The 18,639-nt window shown below is 34.4% G+C and overlaps 1 long non-coding RNA gene and 3 other non-coding genes across 4 annotated transcripts; all 4 read left to right on the plus strand.

Annotated features, from left to right (window-relative positions):
• Positions 1–12,523: 12,523 nt before the first annotated feature.
• On the plus strand, positions 12,524–13,943 carry LOC127127301 (uncharacterized). The gene is made up of 2 exons (XR_007805312.1): positions 12,524–12,663; positions 12,816–13,943. It is a non-coding gene; the product is annotated as an uncharacterized LOC127127301 (long non-coding RNA).
• Positions 12,806–12,905, plus strand: LOC127134242 (small nucleolar RNA Z157/R69/R10). Its single transcript, XR_007807995.1, has one exon. It is a non-coding gene; the product is annotated as a small nucleolar RNA Z157/R69/R10 (small nucleolar RNA).
• LOC127134244 (small nucleolar RNA R11/Z151) lies at positions 12,962–13,047 on the plus strand. Its single transcript, XR_007807997.1, has one exon. It is a non-coding gene; the product is annotated as a small nucleolar RNA R11/Z151 (small nucleolar RNA).
• Positions 13,150–13,274, plus strand: LOC127134267 (small nucleolar RNA snoR80). The gene has a single exon (XR_007808019.1). It is a non-coding gene; the product is annotated as a small nucleolar RNA snoR80 (small nucleolar RNA).
• Positions 13,944–18,639: the final 4,696 nt, after the last annotated feature.

Genomic DNA, 18,639 nt, shown 5'->3' on the forward strand with positions numbered 1-18,639 from the left:
TATGGTAATGTAAATGGGGGATTTTATGCCTTAGGTATAGTAGGCTTATTGATTTTCATTAACCCTAGTCGGTTGATTGATGGTGATAACATGCTTGGATGTCTCATTCGTGATTAGTTATGATTGAGTTATCTTTTGATATCCTATTTGAAATACGCAATATAGAGTTGTGTGAAAGCGTGAGTGATGGCATGTCATGTATATATGCCATGTTTCACTATTTGACATATTGGTATGCAAATTATGACGAACGACGTGTACCCGTAATAAACCATAGTTGGTATTTAGAGACCTATTGTAACAACCCAATTTTTAGTATTTATTTCTTATATTATTATTTTTTTTATTTTTTTATTTAGGGTGTTAATTAATTAATTGGTTGTTAGGTAGTATAATAATTGATTGAATTAATTGACTTGGTGTGTATACTGTGTTGGTTTAATTTAATTGAACTAATTAGAGATCATATAATGCTATGTCTAATTGGGCCTATTAATTAAAATAGAGGTATAATTTCTTAAGCCCAAATATAATACTAGGATAGTAAGAGGTAAGGAGAGTGAGAGGTAGCACTCACTTGGTCATTTTCAAGGCAACAGAGAAAGAAAAGAGGAAAGGAAGGAGAAGAGGGGAAGAACAAGGGAGAAACTAGGGTTTCCAGAAATTGAAGAGGTAAGGGGGAGAATCCTTATTATTATGGGTTAGTATGATTGGGTCAATGGGTAGAAATATGTTTAGGTGGAAATCCCTAATTTTCATAGTTTTGAAATTATTAGGTTTTGATGAGTAATCTTTGATTTGTGATGATTAATTGTGTTTGGAATGGATATATGGGTGAAATTGAGGGATAGATTGAGAATCCAATTTGATATTTTATGTTGTAGCGTCACTACTTCTCCATGCCACTTAGTTTAGTAAATTGCATTACAGTAATTGTAACGTTCAGAAAAATTCAAAGTTTACATTGAGTAACCGGTTACCCCAAATGCGTTAACCGGTTACATGCTGAAAAACCTACCCAGAAACTGTATTCTGTTTTCGTGTTAACCGGTTACCCTAAAAGCGTTAACCGGTTACTTGCTAAAAACCTGCCCAGAAGTTGACTCTATTTTTGCGTTAACCGGTTACCCTAAAAGCGTTAACAGGTTACTTACTTAAAAATCTGCCCAGAATTGTATTCTGTTTTCAGGATAACCGATTACCCCAAATACGTTAACCGGTTACCGCTGTTGAAAAATGAAAAATTGAGACTTTAAAAGTTGTATTCATTTTGGAATAAAATCTAAATGTGCGTATTTGATAATTGGCTTATATATGTGAATAGTATAATTGTTATGAGTGTGTATATGTACCATTGGTGGATAATTCATAGGGTTGAATTATGGTGATATGTGGAATGTTAAGATGGTATAGATGATCTTAATTGCATATGTTGTTGGTATGTGTACATTCATTCATGGCATGGTCGGCTTTATGGTGGAAGCGGTGAAATTGTGGGTTCACGTGGTAATAGACGTTGATCCTTGAATGGAAATAGGCGTAGAAGACGTTGATCCTTAATTGGAAATAGGCGTAGTGGCTTTGATCTTGTCTGGATCGGAAGCGTGGCTTAGATTCTAGATATTGAATTGGAAAGCAGTGAAACGTTGGGTTCACATTGCGGTACCACATGCATAAAGTCACATGTCTTGCATTGAGTCACATTAGAGTTATGTGATAATTGAATATATGCATTGATGTGATTATTATGTGTATATGAGATATGGTAATTGAATTTGATGATGCTTGGATACATAACTTGGCAAAATATGTGATTATGTGATCATTGTAGTTAGGTGTATATTTGGGAATATAGTATTGGATTTTAATATTATACTCCTTGAGTTTTGATGGATGTTTGAAACATGTGAAATAAATGTTGGTTAGTATTATTTACATGGTTATACAATGTGTGATGAATTCCGTTAATTGTTGATTTAATCATTGTGCTTTATTATACTTCTTCATAATGATTTGAATTCTCACCATTTTGTTTGAATGTTGCCTTTACATGGGCATCGTGCAGATACTCAAGGGTAGTATTGCTAAAGTAAGTGGACGGTAGCTCACTCGAGATTTAGCCGGAGAGTTTCCGTGTTTTGGTTTAGAGACTAGGTAGTGAGTCAATGCTCTGGTCATGTAACACGGGGTAAATTAGTAGTATTGAACTCATATCTTATTTGGATATGTATTATGTTATTACTTGTGAACACGTTTAATTGCAATTGCTGTTTTGAGAGGCCATAGTGCCAGATAGTCAGGATATTGCTTTATTTTATCTTGAGTTATTGAGAGATGATCATGGTATGGGATATGAATCATTTTATGAAATACATGAGTATTCATTATTTGCCGCTGCGAACGCATATTCTTGAATATTCATGATAATTGAAATGTGTTATTTTAAATGACCAGGTGTATTGTATATTGATGATGAATGATGTTTGGTTTTTGAAAGCTTTTAGTTTTTGAAAACGTCGATGTGACGCCCTTTTGTTTATATGCGTGATTATTCATTCTGATTATATGTTAAGTATTTTGGGGTATAAAAGGGGTGTTACATTAGTGGTATCAGAGCATGGTTGACCAGTTGGTCAATAGTCGCTAATGTTTTCCATCCTGTTGTATTTGATTTGTGTATCTGACACGACCGATATTGTTTGTCTGGTTGTTCGGGCTGTTTAGGACGATGGTTGCAGGCAGGAATGATGATGCCTTGCTGAGGCGTTGAGGATGTTGGCTGGCTCCATTGGTCATATCCCTCAAGCGAACGCTAGTATTCGAAATGGGGATGATGATGAGTTTCGTGCTTTGGGGAGGTTCCAGAGGAACAATCCTCCTGTCTTTGAGGGTGAGCATGAACCTGATAAAGCTCAAGCTTGGCTGAAGGCAATTGAGAAGATCTTAAGAGTCATGAACTGTACTGATGCTCAGAAAGTGCAGTTTGGTACTCATATGCTTGAGAAGGAAGCTGAAGATTGGTGGAACAACACTCTTCAGAGGTTTGAAGAAGATGGTATTGAGGTTACTTGGGCTCTTTTTCCGTGATGTCTTCTTGGAGAACTATTTTCCAGAAGATTGTCGTGGGAAGAAAGAGGTGGAGTTCCTTGAATTGAAGCAAGGAAATGGTACTGTTGCAGAATACGCTGCTAGATTTCAGGAGCTTATAAAGTATTATCCTCATTACAGTACTGCTAATGCTGAGAGATCTAAATGCTTGAAGTTTGTGAATGGCTTGAGACATGATATCAAGAAGGCCATTGGTTACCAACAGATTACTCGTTTTGCGGATTTGGTTAACAAGAGTCGGATTTATGATGAGGATAGTAGGGAGAGTGCTTCTTTCTACAAGAGTTTGAAGGGGGAAAATCAGGATTGAGGGAAACCGTATGATGACAAGAGGAAACAATCTGGTTTTGGCAAGAAGCCAAGTGGGGGAGGATCTTTTACTCCACTTAAGTGTTTCAAATGTGGTGTTGAGGGTCATCGTGCTATTGATTGTGGTAAGGATTTTATGATGTGTTTCAAGTGTGGCAAGAGTGGTCACAAAACAAACAAGTGTGGAGTTGGTTCGAGTGTGACTTGTTACAATTATGGTGAGAAAGGTCACATTAGTACCAAATGTGATAAGCCGAAGAAGGAGCAAGCGAAGGGAAAGGTGTTTGCATTGTCTGGTGCGGAGGCCACTACCGATGATAGGCTAATCCAAGGTACGTGCTTTATTAATGGTACCCCTTTGATTGCCATTATTGATACCGGTGCAACACATTCTTTCATTTCTTTGGATTGTGCTAAGAGATTGAATCTTATATTATCTGATATGCATAGAAGTATGGTTATTAATACACCTGCTATGGGTTCTGTTTCTACTTTTTATGTGTGTCTGAATTGCCCGTTGAGTATCTTTGGTATGGATTTTGGAATTGATTTAGTTTGTCTTCCTTTAGAGCAGCTTGATGTGATTTTGGGTATGAATTGGTTAGAATTTAATCGGGTGTATATCAACTATTTTAAGAAGACAGTTATTTTTCCTGAGGTTGGTGCTAAGGAAGATTGGTTTGTGTCTGCTAAGCAAGTTGATGAATCGGTGCAAGGTGGTGCCGAGTTGTTTATGTTGTTGGCAACTTTGGATATTCGCGAGAAGAGGACGATTGAAGAATTGCCAATAGTTTGTGAGTATGCGGAGGTATTTCCGGAAGATATAAGTGATTTACCGCCGGAACGTGAGGTTCAGTTTTTGATTGATTCAGTTCCTGGAACTAGTCCTGTATCGATGGCTCCCTATAGAATGTATGCTTCTGAGTTGAAAGAGTTGAAGAGTCAACTTGAAGACTTACTTAAGAAGAGATTTATTCGTCCTAGGGTGTCGCCGTGGGGTGCACCTGTTCTGTTAGTCAAGAAGAAAGAAGGTTCTATGAGATTATGTGTTGATTATAGACAACTGAACAAAGTAACGATTAAGAACAAGTATCCACTTCCGAGGATTGACCATCTGATGGATCAGTTGGTTGGAGCTTGTGTGTTTAGCAAGATTGATTTAAGGTATGGGTATCATTAGATTCATGTAAAGGCTGAGGATATTCAAAAGACTACTTTTCGGACAAGGTATGGTCACTACGAGTACTCCGTGATGCCTTTTGGTGTGAGTAATGCACCTGATGTATTTATGGAGTATATGAATAGAATTTTTCATGATTATCTGGATAAGTTTGTTGTTGTGTTCATCAATGATATATTGATTTATTCTAAGAGTGAAGAGGATCATGCCGAGCATTTGAAGGTTGTGCTATCGGTGTTGAAAGAGAAGAAGTTGTTTGCTAAACTCTCTAAATGTGAATTTTGGTTGAGTGAAGTAAGTTTTCTGGGGCATGTGATTTCGAGTGGTGGTATTTCTGTGGATCCTACGAAGATTGAAGCTGTATCTCAATGGGAAGCTCCTAAGTCTGTTGCTGAGATTAGAAGTTTCCTTGGTTTGGCTGGTTATTATAGGAAGTTCATTGAAGGATTTTCTAAGTTGTCGTTACCATTGACGCAGTTGACTAGGAAAGGTCAAGCTTTCATTTGGACTTCGCAGTGCGAAGCGAATTTTCAAGAGCTTAAGAGAAGATTGACGACGACTCCTATTTTGATTTTACCGGATCCGTTATAACTTTTCGTTGTGTATTGTGATACTTCTTTGTTGGGTTTGGGAGGTGTTTTGATGCAAAAAGGGAAAGTGGTGGCTTATGCTTCAAGGAAACTTAAAGTTCATGAGAGGAATTATCTGACGCATGATTTAGAGTTGGTCGCCGTTGTGTTTGTGTTGAAGCTTTGGAGACACTATTTGTTTGGATCGAGATTTGATGTGTTTAGTGATCACAAGAGTTTGAAGTACTTGTTCGATCAGAAAGAATTGAATATGAGGCAAAGGAGATGGTTGGAATTCTTGAAAGATTATGATTTTGGTTTGAATTACCATCCTGGAAAGGCGAATGTTGTAGCCGATGCATTGAGTAGGAAGTCATTGCACATGCCTATGTTGATGGTTCGAGAGTTTGAATTGTTGGAGCAATTTGGAGATTTGAGTTTGGTTTGTGAAGCGACGCCTTCATGTGTTAAGCTTGGTATGTTGAAGCTTACGTGTGACATTCTTGACGAGATTAGAGAAGGTCAGAAGTCAGATTTGAAATTAGTCGATGTTATGGCATTGATTAATCAAGGCAAAGGTGGTGACTTTCGGATTGATGAGAATGGTATCATGAGGTGTCTTTATCAAGTTTGTATTCCGGATGTTGCGAATTTGAGAAAGAGGATTCTTGAGGAAGGGCATATGAGTGGTTTGAGTATTCATCCCCGTGCTACTAACATGTATCAAGACTTGAGGAAGATGTTTTGGTGGCAAGGTATGAAGAAGGATGTAGCAGAGTTTGTGTATTCATGTTTGACTTGTCAAAAGTCAAAGATTGAACATCAAAAGCCGTCTAGTTTGATGCAACCGTTATCTATTCCCGAGTGGAAGTGGGATAGTATCTCTATGGATTTTGTTTCGGGTTTGCCGAGAACATCGAGTAATTGTGAGGCGATTTGGGTCATTGTGGATAGGTTGACGAAATGTGCTCATTTTATTCCGATGAGGATGGATTATTTGATGGAGAGACTTGCTAAGTTGTACATCGAGAGGATTATGTGTTTGCATGGTATTCTGTTGAGCATTGTTTCAGATAGAGATCCGAGGTTCACTTCGAGATTTTGGGAAGGTTTGCAAAGTGCTTTGGGTACGAAGTTGCGTTTGAGTTCGGCATATCATCCGCAAACTGATGGTCAAACGGAGAGGACTATTCAATCACTTGAAGATCTTTTGAGGTCTTGTGTTTTGGAAGAAGGAGGAAATTGGGATAGTTTCTTGCCTTTGATCGAGTTTACGTATAACAACAGTTTCCATTCGAGTATTGGAATGACACCTTTTGAGGCTCTTTATGGTAGAAGGTGTAGAACTCCTTTGTGTTGGTATGAATCGGGAGAGAGTGTTGTGGTTGGACCCGAGTTGATTCAAGAGACTACGGATAAGATTAAGATGATTCAAGAGAAGATGAAGGCTTCTCAGAGTCGTCAAAAGAGTTATCATGATAAGAGGCAGAAGGCTTTTGAGTTCGAGAAAGATGAGCATGTGTTTCTTCGAGTTACGCCAATAACGGGTATTGGTAGAGCTTTGAAGTTGCGTAAGTTGACGCCGCGTTTCATTGGTCCTTATCAGATTTCCGAGAGGGTAGGTGAAGTGGCATATCGGATTGCATTGCCACCGTCACTTTCTAATTTTCATGATGTGTTCCATGTATCTCAATTGAGGAGGTACATTGTGGATCCATCGCATGTTGTTCCATTATATGATGTTCAAGTGAGGGATAATTTGACGGTTGATACATCACCTATGCGAATTGAAGATCGAGAAGTGAAGAAGCTTCGTGGTAAGGAGATTGCTTTTGTGAAAGTGATATGGGGCGGAGCCGCCAATGGTAATATCACTTGGGAACTCGAGGATAAGATGAAGGAATCGTATCCAGAGTTGTTCGTTTGAGGTAAATTTTCGAGGCCAGAAATCTTTTAAGTGGGGGAGAGTTGTAACAACCCAATTTTTAGTATTTATTTCTTATATTATTATTTTATTTTATTTTATTTATTTGGGGTGTTAGTTAATTAATTGGTTGTTAGGTAGTATAATAATTGATTGAATTAATTGACTTGGTGTGTATACTGTGTTGGTTTAATTTAATTGAACTAATTAGAGATCATATAATGCTATGTCTAATTGGGCCTATTAATTAAATTAGAGGTATAATTTCTTAAGCCCAAATATAATACTAGGATAGTAAGAGGTAAGGAGAGTGAGAGGTAGCACTCACTTAGTCATTTTCAAGGCAACAAAGAAAGAAAAAAGGAAAGGAAGGAAAAGAGGGGAAGAACAAGGGAGAAGCTAGGGTTTCCAAAAATCGAAGAGGTAAGGGGGAGAATCCTTATTATTATGGGTTAGTATGATTGGGTCAATGGGTAGAAATATGTTTAGGTGGAAATCCCTAATTTTTATAATTTTGAAATTATTAGGTTTTGATGAGTAATCTTTGATTTGTGATGATTAATTGTGTTTGGAATGGATATATGGGTGAAATTGAGGGATAGATTGAGAATCCAATTTGATATTTTATGTTGTAGCATCATTACTTCTCCATGCCACTTAGTTTAGTAAATTTTATTACAGTAATTGTAATGTTCAGAAAAATTCAAAGTTTACACTGAGTAACCGGTTACCCCAAATGCGTTAACCGGTTACATGCTGAAAAACTACCCAGAAACTGTATTCTGTTTTCATGTTAACCGGTTACCCTAAAAGCGTTAACCAGTTACTTGCTAAAAACCTGCCTAGAAGTTGACTCTGTTTTTGCGTTAACCGGTTACCCTAAAAGCGTTAACTGGTTACTTACTTAAAAATCTGCCCAGAATTGTATTCTGTTTTTAGGATAACCGGTTACCCCAAATACGTTAACCGGTTACCACTATTGAAAAATGAAAAATTGAGACTTTAAAAGCTGTATTCATTTTGGAATAAAATATAAACGTGCGTATTTGATAATTAGCTTATATATGTGAATAGTATAATTGTTATGAATGTGTATATGTACCATTGGTGGATAATTCATAGGGTTGAATTATGGTGATATGTGGAATGTTAAGATGGTAGAAATGATCTTAATTACATATGTTGTTGGTATGTGTACATTCATTCATGGCATGGTCGACTTTATGGTGGAAGCGGTGAAACAGTGGGTTCACGTGGTAATAGACGTTGATCCTTGAATGAAAATAGGCGTAGAAGACGTTGATCCTTAATTGGAAATAGGCGTAGTGGCTTTGATCTTGTCCGGATCGGAAGCGTGGCTTGGATTCTAGATATTGAATCGGAAAGCGGTGAAACGTTGGGTTCACATTGTGGTACCACATGCATAGAGTCACATGTCTTGCATTGAGTCACATTAGAGTTATGTGATAATTGAATATATGCATTGATGTGATTATTATGTGTATATGAGATATGGTAATTGAATTTGATGATGTTTGGATACATAACTTGGCAAAATATGTGATTATGTGATAATTGTAGTTAGGTGTATATTTGGGAATATAGTATTGGATTTTAATATTATACTCCTTGGGTTTTGATGGATGTTTGAAACATGTGAAATAAATGTTGGTTAGTATTATTTACATGGTTATACAAGGTGTGATGAATTCCGTTAATTGTTGATTTAATCATTGTGCTTTATTATACTTCTTCATAATGATTTGAATTCTCACCCTTCTGTTTGAATGTTGCCTTTACATGGGCATCGCGCAGATACTCAAGGGTAGTATTGCTGAAGTAAGTGGACGGTAGCTCACTCGAGATTTAGCCGGAGAGTTTCCGTGTTTTGGTTTAGAGACTAGGTAGTGAGTCAATGCTCTGGTCATGTAACACGGGGTAAATTAGTAGTATTGAACTCATATCTTATTTGGATATGTATTATGTTATTACTTGTGAACACGTTTAATTGCAATTGCTATTTTGAGAGGCCATAGTGCCAGATAGTCAGGATATGGCTTTATTTTATCTTGAGTTATTGAGAGATGATCATGTATGGGACATGAACCATTTTATGAAATACATGAGTATTCATTATTTTCCGCTGCGAACGCATATTCTTGAATATTCATGATAATTGAAATGTGTTATTTTAAATGACCAGATGTATTGTATATTGATGATGAATGATGTTTGGTTTTTGAAAGCTTTTAGTTTTTGAAAACGTCGATGTGACGCCCTTTTGCTTATATGCGTGCTTATTCACTCTGATTGTATGTTAAGTATTTTGGGGTATAAAAAGGGGTGTTACATTAGTGTTATCAGAGCATGGTTGACCAGTTGGTCAATAGTCGCTAATGTTTTCCACCTGTTGTATTTGATTTGTGTATCTGACACGATCAATACTGTTTGTCTGGTTGTTCGGGCTGTTTAGGACTTGACGTAAATAATTAAAAACTCATAGAGTGAGGATTACGGTATAAGAAACCATAGTTGGTAATAAGAACATATTTGTATTGTGGTTTAAGTATAAAGACTAAGAGCGGTTGTAAGAGACAAAAACTCTTGATATCATGCATAATATACAATGCGTGACATTACAATTTATAGAGTTATGAATTAGGTTTAAGTGGAAACCCTAATGATTGAAATGTATGCATATGTGTATGTGCTTACCTAAGAGACATTACTGGTTAAGTGAGTGAAACCTAGGATTGATCGAGAATTCGATGGTAAGGAAATACAAAAGTGTCTGCACTTCAATCTTTGATAGAAATCAATGTATTTATCCTGAGATCATGTGAATCTCTTAAGTGATAATTCGACTACTAAATCTTGGAAAATTGGTAGTTAAAAATGTAGGAGGGTAAGTCCTAAAAGTAGGACAGAAGGATACCTCATTAGTCATTCCCTTGAGGATAGTAAGACCTAAAAGTAGGTCGATGGGAAACTTCCTTAGTTATTCCCTTGAGCGTAGTAAGACCCAAAAGTAGGGTAGACGGTAGACCTCCTTAATCATTCCCTTAAGGGTAGTAAAATCCAAAAGTAGGGTAGACAATAAACTTTCTTAGTCATTCCATTGAGGATAGTAAGACCCAAAAGAAGGGCAAACAAGATATTTCCATAGTCATTTCCTTAAGGGTAGTAAGACCCAAAAGTAGGACATATGTGGAACCTACTTAATAACTTCCTTAAATTCAACGAACTTAGTTATTCGTCTATCTGATTCAACTTGGCCAAGATCCGTAGATTCTATTGTTCTACTTGGCAAGGTTAAGTAGGAAGTCGAATTTCATTGACTTATGAAGCTGTTATGCTCCTATCCTTAGTTTTACACAGAGCACATGAGTGTAGTGCTAGTAGAACTCAAAGAAGATAATAACCCTTTAGAGTTGAGTGAACCCATAAGATAGAGAACTCTATTGAGATATAATTTTCTCACCTCAGTTTTGTTGTTGTTTTTCAGGTAATATGAGAAGGGATTAAGGATTTGGTAAGAAGACCCAAAGACTTGAAGACCTAGTTATCTCATGTTTATGATTCCTCTGTATTTTCCTGATTAGTTGTATTAAACATTCATGTATTAGTTCTTATGTACCATGTTATGGATTTGAATTGATACACTTTTAAATGTCAGTTGGATGGTCATTATACTTAGTACCAAAATTTAACGTTTTACTCAATATGATTCTAGATAAGCATTATGTGGGGTGTTACAGAACTAGTGTCACTCCATTTCAACTTTCAAATAAGTTTTTTTGTATTTGCCACTTATTTCACATTTCATGGTCACAAATGTCGATCTTCCATCAAAACTAGAATCCGACCTCTCGATTAAATTATCGAACCCCACTTTGCAGCTTCCGTGTAGATCCATTGGAGCATATGTTCACGAACAACAAGCTTCTATTTATTTATAAATTGTCTACCAACATCTACCTCGACATCAACTAGTTTAACAACCATAGACACAATAGCTATGGGGATAACATCAGGATGTACCATAATTACAACCAATAATTACATGATTAAAATTTAAAACTCAATATACAACAGTCCATAACTAAACTTCCGGAACAACATGCAACATGATCTGAAAGTTATAATCCAGATGTAACGTTCATTTTTTAATAGCTCAACTAGATTATATCAATTAGTGATGAAGTAAATACATGTATATTAACTTAAATTACAGTTTCTTTTACTTCTTTTGATGTGAAAAAATAGAAGAATATGGTTTTAAATTACAAAACTTGATTGAGAATGAAAGAAGATTTTTGTAGGATTTTGGAAGTATGGTGTATATGACCATGAAATGAAGAGAACATGCAAGGTGATGCTATATTCATTTTTCCACTTGGTAATTCCAGAAGTTAACTTTTGTATTATCCAGAGAGTTGTGAAATAAACACACTGTCATAAGTTTAAAACATGTCAATGGGTTTGTTCGAAACTTAAGTTATTGACTCATCCTTCCTTGAATAAGGATATTGACTTCCGTACTATTTTTTAGTAAAATGATGTGACTAACTTACGAAACATTTTGGTATGTATTGGGGCGTCTGAAAGTTAACTTTCGTATTATTCTAAGGACATTTTTGAGTTTCATAAGAGTGACTCTTCACCGGTAAGGGTGCAAAGAGCAATCCCCCCTAAATATATATTTAGGGATTTAAGGGATTGTTTAATACAAACTTACTCACACACCTGATAAAATTCCAAAAATATATTTAAAATTTGAATTTAAAATTTAGACGCAACAAACTCTTTCATGAATATGCCAAATGTATTGCTAAAAAAAATTTATTTAACACAATGAAAATGAATGATACAAAAGTATTAACATTATGATACTTAGACGAGATTTTATCTTGTCGTCATTTGAGTTGTAAATGTCACCCTCCCAATTTTTTATAATATCAAAAATATCTCTTTTATTTTTTCAATAAGAAAGTGCTGAAATTTATTTTCTCTTGCGCGGAATACTTGGTAGGCAAATCAAAAAATTTGAAATGCATTTTAATTGGTATTTAAAAAAAATGGTGATTGATTTTTTTCTGAATAGTTGAAATAATCATGATAAAATATAGGTGCACTGTAATTTTCGAGAACTCAATAGGCTATTTTTTAATAACCATTTTAAAAAATGAATTTAAGACTATCAAATTTTTTGATAAATCCTATATGTTTTATAATTTCTCGAATACTTTTTTTTTTGAATAAAATCATAATTTGGTTACAAAATTTATGATTTTGTATCAAATATTTGAAAAATCCAATATAAAAAAATAATTTATACTATTAATTTTCAAAACATTAATTTACAGATATTATGGTAAAATTAAGGGGTGGCAGAAAAAATGGTCTAGTTAGGTGGGCCTTAGGTTTGAAGCTTAAGACCCAGCCCACACAAAACTACCGAAACCCAGTTGTCCGCCTACTCATTCATAAACCCTAATTTGAGGATCATCACTTCATTGCTAATATATATTGTCATCCTCCTTCTCACATTCTCAGACAAACACTGTTTTAGGGTTCGTAATCTTTTTCAAATACTTCATCTTTATTTCGATGAGATTTCGTCTTATGATATTCCCGTTCGTAATCTATGCGTTTTTCAATCGTTTTTTTTAAATACTGATTCATTCCTACATGTTTTTCGCATTTTCTGTGTAACATTGTGCAGTGACGATACATTTTGTGGACTAGAGTTTCTGATGTGGGAATCTTCACCCAGAAATTGATTACAAAACCCTTGGCTGTCTGAGCGCAAATGATTTCTCCAATTTCGTATGAATTAGGGTTATATCTTTTAGATCTTGAAAATCAATTTGGCTTATGATGATAATATACTTTATCTTAGCGGATTTCAGTGAGATTTTTTATCAAGGATCTGATTGTTACACACGCTGAAGCTATTTTTCATTGCTTTTTGTGTTGTTAATTCTTACCGAACCAATTGATCTTTTTCTCGTTTTGTGATTTATTCCTTTTGTTATTAAATTGTATTGCGTCCATTTACCAATTCTGAAGGATTAATTGTTCCTTTCAGTGTAATGGCTCGGACGCCAGATCGATTTTGTGGTGATCCTGACGGATGGGTTTTATTCAATACCATTTGGTCTTGGAAACGCCTCAAACATTCTTTTTCTAATCATTGAAGAAACTTTGATACGAATACTTTTCAATATTTATATTCCAGTGTTTAAGTTCTAGATTCCATTGGCTTTGACAGTTAAACTGATATTAATCGGATCTGAATCATCTGTTGAGTTTGACGGAAATTGGTACTTTGTTATCAGATATCATTAATCTTGAGTGTACCAATTTCTTTCAAATTCATCAGTTGAACATGATCCAGTTGGAGTTCCCTTATACCATCCGTTTATCTATTGTTATAAAGATAAAATGTGGGATCGAACTATCGAGGCACCATTATATCATAGTTGAGGGTTTTTGTCTTATGGCATGTTCCAATCTCGTGCTCATCCATATGCACATGCTCATGTACAATCTACTTTCAGGCGTTTGATTGACCACATTTTGGCGGACGAAGGACGGCATTTGTTTCAATTCATACAATGATACATGTCAAACACGACCTTTAAAGGATGTTTTTTTTCCACCTCATTTCCTAGTTCTAATTATATTAAACGATTTATTTTTATCTGTTGCTTGTAATGTCATTTAGGATTACTAATTATTTGGTTCAATTAGTTTTGCCTTTAATTGACAACAGATATTCTCTTTTATATGTAATGTTGGATGATCAGTAATAATACAAAATAAATAGTACGAATGCCATATTTAAATATTTGTGCTATACATAGCAAAAAGCTTTACAACATCAATTCATAGCTGATTTTGCCTAAGCAAGAGCAATATTGCATAAGGGAGAAGTAAGATTGAGTATATGAAATGTCAATTCAATAAAAGAATTGAGTATTTCTAACTAAAGGGTGAAATTAGAGATTATAATGTAGATTATGTGATAAGGAGAATAAATTATATGAAGATGAGTCAAACAACTAGAGATTGACTAGGACCTAAAAACTATAAGAAAGAATCATTGTTTTTTTGTTGTTGTCTTATACATATTATCCAAATCGATGAGAACTCATTAGTTGTTATATTTTATATTTAAGCCTTAATCAAACTTACCTAGATCCAAATTGAAATTCTTTCAAAAATGAGTTGCAAGTGAAAAGTTTGATGTGAACATAAAATTGGAATAAATTGTTATCAATGAACAAATAATATAATACAATGAAATTGAAAAACTTAAACATGAAAATACTACGAAAATAAATGTAAGTAAGCGAGAGGCATGACATCGAGATTTTTAGTGGTTCGTGTCCCCGCTTTACCTATATGCAATCTTCAATGGATTGTGGTTAGGTTATGGTTTTTCTTTCCATTGTGCTTTCTTCAATTGCTATACTAATCTGGATATTTCTTTGAAGCGAATGTAACATTCCCGACTCTGTTTTTGTAAGGGTTTTGAGTACCCCTTATATTTGGTTTTTGAATACTTTTTTTCTTCTTCATATTAGTTAATCTCAATTGTCTAGTGATTAGGTTGTGGTTCTTTCTTATATATACTAATGGAGTATGGATCACTAAGGAAGATGAATTAAGAAAGTGAATACTTCTTTTTTCTCGATCTTTGTTTTTTACGACACTATTAATTTGATGTGTGGGAACAAAAAGACCATTTTCAAAGTCTTTTAGTGAATTATTTGAGATTATTTCTACCTCTTGTGTTGATTAGTCTTATAATAGGAGTTAGGCTATGAAGTCACTTATTGACCAAGTAATTCCAAACCCAAGAGGAGTGAATTATGTTATTATAAATTCGAAAATAATTTATAAAAACTTTGGTCTTTAAAACAATCCTATTATATTTGATAAACATAAATATTATAGTAGAATGATAGAAATAAGACGGAGAAGAAGAGAGATACACAACGAAAATAAAACAAACAATGGAATATAAAGGGAGAAGAGATAGAGAAAGTGCACCCGGGATTTATATAGGTTTAGCCTAACCACTTGACCTACTTACGTCCCTAAGAGTTTCGCTAAAATTAGACTTGAGCTTAACGAATTTTCAACTATAAATAAACAGGATTTTACACAAGCTTAACTCAAGAACCTTCACTCAAGATTTTTTTTGGTTTAGCTTGCAACCTTTAAATCCTTTACAAAGAAAACTCACAAGAGAAACACACTCTAGAATAAAGCAAATTAAATGCAACATAAATTTCTACATAACTTTCAAAAGAGCTTTTCAGTCTTTCAGTACTACAATAACTCTCGTGAAAAAGAAATTTCAAAAATAAAGAGAGTAGAAGAATACTAGAAAAGTTTATATTCAAAATCTTGTGTTAAATAAAATTAGAAGAAACCTCCTTAATATAGAAAAAAAATTTGCTTTAAAAAAGAAATGATTCATGAGGCAAATTAATTTATTTAATCGGTTAACACATATTTTAATTGATTAAAAGGCTTCAAATGGTGAAAATCCTAATCTAGAAATTGAAATCCTAAAACTGTCATATGAGTTAATCGATTAATATCTTTTCTAATTGATTATAAGGTCTTTTACCTTACTTTAATAGATTCAACCAAATCCTTAATCGATTAGACATTGTGTTAACTTTCCTAATTGAATAAAATTACTTCTTAATCAATTATATACGTGTATTGATAGGTTTTAAGAAGTTTGAATACAAATAGAGAGCTTGAAAAGATTCTATGTGTGTGTGATTGCTTTAGTACTTTAAAATTTAATCTTGATTTTTTACAATTTAAACTGACCACTCTAAAATGCTAAATGTATGATCAAATAAATTCTCACACTTTATCTCTTTCAGATTTCAAGATCCTCTACTTGATTCAATGATTGATTAACACTTCAAATAAATCTTTAAATTATCTGACTGATGAGGTTTGAAGTATCTTCTTAATTAGATTACTGGACCCGTTGCAATCAAGTCCATCTTGTTACATAACCACATAGAACTCTTGAAAGAAGTTATCAACATCCAAAAGTCATTAGCCAAAGTTGTCTTCTTTAAAAATCAACTACAATTATAATTCTATAACACATAAATCCGCACAACTGGCTTAGGCTAAAAAAAAATTCATCCAATCTCCACAAAATTAGACAATCATGAGATAAACCAAGATTCAAACCCTTTTATACACAATTCTACCAAGCATTGTACGAACAGCTAGTTAAAAGAGTATATGTCAATATTCAAGCCTACTCATACAAGAACCATTAAATTTGAACCACATTCTCTAAAACTGTAGTGACCAGAAAACTAAATTCCTCTCAAATTCTCTACTCACAAAATTAGAGAGGAATTTTCTTATTTTCCCTTAGTAAATTTATCTTGCTAATTTATGTTTTTTATTTAAAAGTGTAAATTTAAAAAACTCTACTATTTGTGGACAAATACATTAAACATGCAAATAATCTTGTGATAACTTCTCTATAAGCTTCCAAAAAAAAGTATGATATATGAAGAGAGACATATTTTCTTTCTAGCAAGAAAGAATAAATAAAGAGTTGCACATAGTATATAGCTTTTCAATTACACATGTCTCTCAAAAAATGAATTACAAGTTACAACCTTGTTAAAAATGTCTGATACTTGGGTTAGACAATGACTCCTCTAAAAATCTTAAAGTAAATAAAAGATGAGATAAATAAATACTATATATACTATACAAATTAAGGGAAAAAAAGTGTAACCCTTTTCTTAAATCTCAACTATAAACTTGTCATGTGGCTAGTTAAAATGACATTGCACCAATAACCATAGAGAAAATGGATGTGATTGAAAGAAGATTCGGAGACGAAAAGAGCAATCTGTTGGATGAGTTTGAGAGAGTCTCCTTCGAGGTGCACGCGGCGCAGCTAAGCAGAGCTATGCTGCGACGAAGCTTATCGGAACCAGGGTTGCAAATGTCACAGTCACAACTCATTGACATGGCTCCAATACCTCTGGTTAACCAGGTGGTGCAAGGGCCTCATCATGGTAATGGGCTAGGATTTCGTTGTGTCTTGAAGAAACTACTCAAACCTATTTTTGGTAAGAAGAAGTTGAGAGGAGGAAGAAAACATGTGTCATCAGATCCTAAGGATATTATGTTTTGCAAGACCTATAGCAGATCACTACGGTTCTGATCAATATGGTAGCTAAAGCATTGTTTAATATCTTCTATCTATCTGTTATATTTCTGATCTATCTACTATATAATCTAAATATAGGCTATTATAATTTCACACAGTGTCTACACACACTATGGAGTTATTGGAATTCATGCACCAGCCGTACACCTTAGTTATCCACGAGTTACTTATTGTAGTTAGAAGAAAAATTGAATATATGATTTGAATTTTTTTTTATATTACTTGTGCTTTTAATTTAAAACATGTACTTGTACTAAGTATAATAAAGGATATTATGTCTGTCATGAGATCCGCAAGAAAATCTATTGAATTTTGATTAGTAAATAAGTAAAAGCACGTCTCAACTGTATGTATGAGGTATTTATAAATTCAATTTTTTAGTCAAGTGGTTGTTGAAATGACCGACTCAAATGGATATATGCTCGACCCTGCATCCCCTAGACGGAGTGAGTGGAACCAGTCACCCCCTTAATATGGAGTAGAATTAGCCTATGTAACTTGTGATGACTTCAATTACCTCCCCAATATGTGGTTTGAAACTTTCTCCTACAATCCATGGCTAAGACATATTGGGTTGGACTGGGTGAGATCATGTGATCATTGCATGTGTTGGTGTAAGCCCTAGAGGCCAATACTTATGGTACTTGTATCGAATTATTTATTAATAATAAAAGGCATTTTCTTTATTATGGTTGATTAATAAAGTCCCTAGAATAGATAGTCCGTTTAATGTATTAAGTGTGACTTAATCATGAGAACACATTAAACATAAGGACACTATTCTTAAAGTATCCGTAGTCGAGCTTTAATGTGAAGTGGGATAACATTAAAGCATTAAGACTATTATGTTTGTAGACTGATGATCACATCTCATGGATCATGGATAAAGAGTTATCAAGTCTTAAACATAGGTATGAATATTAGGAGTAATATTTATACCGGATTGACCCGCTATGAGAATACTATATAGAAAGTTATGCAAAGTGTCATAAGTTATTCTCATGGTGATAATAGTGTATACCACTCTTCGACCTGAAACCACTATGGATCCTAGATGTAGAGTTGAGTGCTTTATTACTGATCCAACGTTATCCGTAACTGGATGACCATAAAGACAGTTGATGGGTACTCCACGAAGCATGCTGAGGGACATGAGTGTCCTAGATGGAATTTGCCAATCCTGCGTAACAGGATAAATGTCTATGGGCCCAATATTGAACTGGACAAGGATGACACGGTCTATACCTTGCGTTCAATATAGACATAAGGGCAAAGGGGTAATTATACACATAATTATTATCACAGG

Source organism: Lathyrus oleraceus, chromosome 3, assembly GCF_024323335.1.
Source record: "Lathyrus oleraceus cultivar Zhongwan6 chromosome 3, CAAS_Psat_ZW6_1.0, whole genome shotgun sequence".
Classification (NCBI taxonomy): domain Eukaryota; kingdom Viridiplantae; phylum Streptophyta; class Magnoliopsida; order Fabales; family Fabaceae; genus Lathyrus; species Lathyrus oleraceus.